Raw genomic sequence first — 6,052 nt, forward strand, 5'->3', positions numbered from 1 at the left:
CCACTGAGGTGTTAAGCAGACACTTAAAATACAAAATGGAGTCCTGAGTCTGAACATGCTCAGTACAATCACATGTCTATAACCCTTCCCACACCAAAGAGATACAGTCAAACTGGCAATTCAACATACACATAGAATCTTACATCTTAGTATGGAGAGTTGTGTGCTTTGGAGTAATTTGAAATATACATTCAGAGATAAAAAAAGCAGAGTTTTATTTACTCATAAACATCTTGTATTAATTCACCATACAGGGACATTTCTTATTAAAGTTCAGTTACAGAAAGGATGTAGTTCTCTCTGTGTGTTGAGTACACAGAATATCCTTCTTAATCAATAGTCTTTAGGTATAGTTGTACTCACTGAAGTTCATATGTCATAATTCTCTACTGAAGTCCTAACAGCAACATGCATCTACCTCCACTGAGGTCTGGTGCAAAACATGCATCCACCTCCACTAAGGTGTTAAGAAGACACTTAAAATACAAAATGGAGTCCTGAGTCTGAACATGCTCAGTACAATCACATGTCTATAATTCTTCCCATACCAAAGAGATATAATCAATCTGGCAATTCATACACATAGAATACAGGTTAGCAAATATATACATTAACAAATAAATAGTGAAAGGCTTGAGAGGTTGCTATTTCCAACCACAAGCCTTTACTTTGACTTCTGTTTCTTAAGTCCAAATATGGAGAGAATGTGCGCTTTGAGATATGTGTGTCAGAGAGATGTACTGACTGGTCCCCCCCCTCTTTGAAACCTTAGAAGAGATGGGTGTTAGAGTAGCTCAGACCCAGTTCTTGATTATTTAGAAATGCAGTTTTTCTTTATTCTTGTAAATAAACACTAGAGCTTGGACCCACTTTAAATCCACTTTAGGGAGGGGGCTTTAAACAGCTCAGCCAATCAGGTCCTGGGCCTCACCAAAGTACAAACCCCAGAATTTTGCACGAGGCAGAAACTGGATTTAAAGTGGATTCATGCTCTAGTATGATGAGGCAGTAAGATTGGACTCTGCATCTTTGCCTGCCTGAACTCTGAATTCTTTACAGCCACATCACATCTCACCCTCTGCTGACTAATGAGCTGAATGCTCAACTTTTTGTATATCTCTTGATTTTTTGATGTTTTGCTATATTTTAGGGTGGCTTTCCCCAACAGGCTGTCCTGAATGTGTATGTGTGTTTGGCTGGATCTGTTGGAATTCAACCCCACACTGCTCAAGTCTCAAGTCCTCAATGAGGAACGGTTTAGTTAGCTTAGTATAGGCTAAGGGTTTCCCTTCCCCATGTCTCCTATGTGAAAATTAGGAATTTATCTATTTCTTCTCTCTGTTTCTGCTCTCATTCTGTGTAGAATGGATGCTTTTCTACTGCAAATATTGGGCATAATCTATTGGAAATAACTGCACCCAGTCTCTTGACAGGTACCCCTTTGGAATCACCACCTTATTGAAAAGGAAAAATTATGTCATATCTGTTTGGCAAATGTGAATCTCCATGAACATGTGGAGACCACCTTTTGAAAACCACTAGTCAAGAATAGCATGACCTTCTTAGAAGTCAACCTTGGCAGTTCAAAGACATGGTTCTTCAGTTTAACAGCTGAGTTACTTGTATGCCATTACATGAATGCTTATGAATATCACTTGTTCAAAGGGTTGACTTCTAACAAGGTCAAAGAAACAACCATCCTCTGCTACCCAAATATATTTTTGTAGTGGCATGTCTTTGTCCTTGGCAGTTCAAAGATATAGTTCTTCAGTTTAACAGCTGAGTTATCTGTGTGCCATTACATGAATGCTTGTGAATATCACTTGTTCAAAGGGTTGACTTCTAACAAGGTCAAAGAAACAACCATCCTCTGCTAACCAAATATATTTTTGTAGTAGCATGTCTTTGTCCTTGGCGGTTCAAAGACATGGTTCTTCAGTTTAACTGCTGAGTTACCTGTGTGCCATTACAAAAATACTTATGAATATCACTTGTTCAAAGGGTTGTCTTCCAACAAGGTCTGCTTTTCTTGACTAGTGGTTCTCAAAAGGTGGTTTTCACATGTTCATTGGGATTCACATTTGCCAAACGGATATGACATCATTTTCCCTTTTCTATAAGGTTATGATTGCCATTTACAGTAGAGTCTCACTTATCCAAGCTAAACGGGCTGGCAGAACCTTGGATAAGCGAATATCTTGGATAATAAGGAGGGATTAAGGAAAAGCCTATTAAACATCAAATTAGGTTATGATTTTACAAATTAAGCACCAAAACATCATGTTATACAACAAATTTGACAGAAAAAGTAGTTCAATGCGCAGTAATGTTATGTTGTAATTACTGTATTTATGAATTTAGCACCAAAATATCATGATATATTGAAAACATTGACTACAAAAATGCCTTGGATAATCCAGAACCTTGGATAAGTGAGTCTTGGATAAGTGAGATTCTACTGTATTTTCAAAAGGATATGTTCCCAGAGACTGGGTGCAGTTATTTTCCAAAATGTTATTCAGCTGTGTGGAAGTTGTTTCCTCGGAGGCTGCTATTGGGTTTCCATGGCCCTGGTTTCTCAGAGTACTAAGGCCATCTATACTTCTCTTAGATGCCACGTTAACTGCTGTGATTCCATGCTATGTGTTCCTAGGATGTGTAATTTGGAAATGCACGAACATTTTGACTCAGCGGAGGAGAGCGGGACTGCGGACACACAAAGGGATAAATTCCCGCTGGGTCGCAGGCCTAAAGCCAGAGATAAAAGAGAGGATGCAGTTTTTGCAGCGGGTGTGCGCGCGCGCCGCTTAGTCCAAAGGCGCGAGACGCCGCGCGCTCCCGAACCCTGGGAAATAATATGCTGTGTCCAGCTTGGTTCATCAAGTGCTCTGCTATGGCTGACTTCTCTGGTTGAGATAGTCTGCAGTGCTTTTCATGTTCCTTGATTCGCATTTGGACAATGCTGCTTCTGGTGGGCCCTATGTAGACTTGTCCACAGCTGCATAGTATATGGAAGAATCCTGCAGAGGTGACAGAATCCCTCTTGTCCTTTACTGAATGTAGCATTTGCTGGATTTTCATAGTGGGTCTGTAGATAGTTTGTAGCAGCAAATGCACTTAATGAACCAACCTGGACACAGCATATTATTTGAGAAGACAGAAAGGCTGGAACACTCTAACAACCACCATGTCAGACCACACAAATCATTGAAATCCACAAGCATGTGGACAATTTCAACAGAAAGGAGGAAACCATCAAAATGAACACAATCTGGCTGCCAGTATTTTTTTTAAAAAACTTTAAAATCGGGACAGTAAATAAAGAACAAGACTCGAAAACAGAGGAATTACAGACATGAATCAATCTTGGGCAGCTAACACCTCCGAACAAAGGATTCCCCCAGGCAGGAATGAAGCTGGCAAGGCCATTAATGCTAATAATTACAACATTCACAATGGCCACCAACAGACAAGAGTTCTTTCTCCCACCCTGGGCATTCCTCAGATATATAAACACAACAGACCTCACAACCTGAGCATGCCTGCCATAGATGTGGGCGAAACGTCAGAAGGGCATGCTTCTGGAACATGGCCATACAGCCCGGAGAACTCACAGCAACCCAATGATGCCGGCCATGAAAGCCTTCGGCAACACTTTTGCAAAGGATTTTGCAAAAAATACAGCTTCCAACATTTCACAGCATCCACTAAGTGGTGTCAAACTGCGTTAATTCTGCAGTGTGTCATACAGCTTTTTCTCCCTTTTCTTGGCTTGAGAGCTGCAGAGTGCAGGAGGTTCCAATCAAATCCATTTCAAACCCAGGACTCTCCCAAAAAGCCCGTTCACCTCGATGGAAGTCCTATCTAACCTCCCTTTAAACCTATTCCTATTAGGTTTGGTTCCAAAGATTCTATAAACTCCCTTATTATTATTATTATTATTATTATTATTATTATTATTATTATTATTATTATTATTGCGACCCATCTAAATACAATAAAAATATAGTTATTGTTCACTCCACAAAAAATTGACCCAGCCGCCAGTATTTTCCTTGGTGACTTCTTTATTTTCTCCCCCACTTCAGCTACAATTGGCGTTATTGAGTCTAACTTTTGGGCCGGCTTTGAAGAGATAATATCGTTTTCCGTTTATAGAAAACGGGCATGAATCATTTGTGTGTGTGTGTATGTATACAATTGAGGCAAAGTTTCATGCTTGACAAAAAAAATCACAAAGAAAAGAAACAACCCAGGAGAAAAGATAGCCCTTTTATTTTCCCTTCGTTTGGGATTAAAACCTCCCGGCCTACGTGATAAATGGAAAATAAACAGAAATTCAGAGTCAAAATACCATCTTCCTTGTGTCACCTACAAACACGGGCCTGTTTGCAATACTAACTTTAGGCCAAGCCGCTAGCAATCCATTAAAAAAAGCCTGTTGCAAGAACAAATACCCCTTCCCATTGAGCAGCGCCGGGGCGCACGAGAAAAATAACTTCTCTATTTGTGGTTAGTGCCTTCAAAACGGTTCCTAGCTCACCCTGCCTTTCTTCAATCGAGATAGGACCAGTTGGAGACCAGCTCCGCTTGTTGTCCCCCTCTTAGGGCTTGATCTGGCTTTTTATATGTTACACCTGCTGCTTATGGGCTTTCGACCCTCCCTTCCCCTCCAAAGCATCCCAGCTCCAAACTGCAACTTCAAAACCGCCTGGAACTGCTCTCAGGGTTTAGCTCTATTGACTGAAAGAGTTTCAAAAACACACATTTTGGTGCCCCAAATATTGTGCCTCTTTCTGGGTATGTTTGACCTGCTAATTTTAAAAAAATGGCATCAGATTTCCAACAGTTTCCCCCTAACAGGTCTAGTTTTTGAGATACAGAACATATAAATGCCTTCATCTGCAGTGCTCACTCATAAGAAATCATGATAACCATATCTAAGAAACTAGAGCTGATGCAAGCCAACTGCATTATCATTGCTGTGAGTTTTCCAGGCTGTATGGTCATGTTCCAGAAGCATTTTCTCCTGACATCCTGATGTCAGACATCCTCAGAGGTTTGGAGGTCTGTTGGGGTTCATATAACTATGTTAAGTCCAGAATGGGAGAAAGAACTCTTGTATGTTTGAGGCAAGTATGAATGTTGCTATTGATCTCCTTGATCAATTGATCCTCCAAGGTGAACTGAACCACCTAAATTGGGTTCTCCAGGCCAATGGAGACTCCACCACAGACATCAGAAGAGCTGCAAGGCCATCAAAGTAAAGATAAAGATTCACCAAGAAGAAAAGTGTTCTTACTACACATCAAGGGAACGACTGACCACATAGGGAAACTGATGGAGAAACACAACCTACAAACTATCTACAGACTCTCCAACAAATGTGAAGTTCAGCAAAGGACAGGAGGGATCCTCTCACTTCTGCAGGAGTCTACCTTATATCATGCAACTGTGGACAAGTTATATAGGGACCACCAAATGCAGCAAACCATGAAAATGAGCAAAATCTGGCTACCAAAATTTAAAAAAACTCTAAAATCAGGACAGTAAATAGAGAACAACATTCAGAAAACAGAGGAATTCCAGACATGAAACAATCAGAGCCAGCCAACACCTCCCAACAAAGGATTCCCTCATGCTGGAATCAGCCAGGCTTTGGAGCTGCTAGGCCTTTCAATGCAAATCAAAATGGTGAAATGCAACATTCACACCTGCTTCAAAGAGACAAGAGTTCTTTCTCCCACCCTGGACATTCCACAGATATATAAACCCATTTGCCTAGTTTCCAACATATTTCACAACTTCTAAGGATGCCTGACATAAATGTGGGTGAAACTTCAGGAGAAAATGCTTCTGGAATTCAGTTTTCTGAATCAGTGCCCCAAAGAACCCCATGAGCAGACCTAAAAACCAAGACCTTTCTTTGCTGTTGTTGGGCTGTGTAATCCATCTTTTAAATTTCCTTGAAGGTGGAATGTTTTCGAGAGTTTCTTGAAGAACATAACAGGCTCTTCTACACTGCCATATAATCCAGATTATCAACATTGAT

Source organism: Anolis carolinensis, chromosome 3 (genome assembly GCF_035594765.1).
Source record: "Anolis carolinensis isolate JA03-04 chromosome 3, rAnoCar3.1.pri, whole genome shotgun sequence".
In the NCBI taxonomy this organism is placed as follows: domain Eukaryota; kingdom Metazoa; phylum Chordata; class Lepidosauria; order Squamata; family Dactyloidae; genus Anolis; species Anolis carolinensis.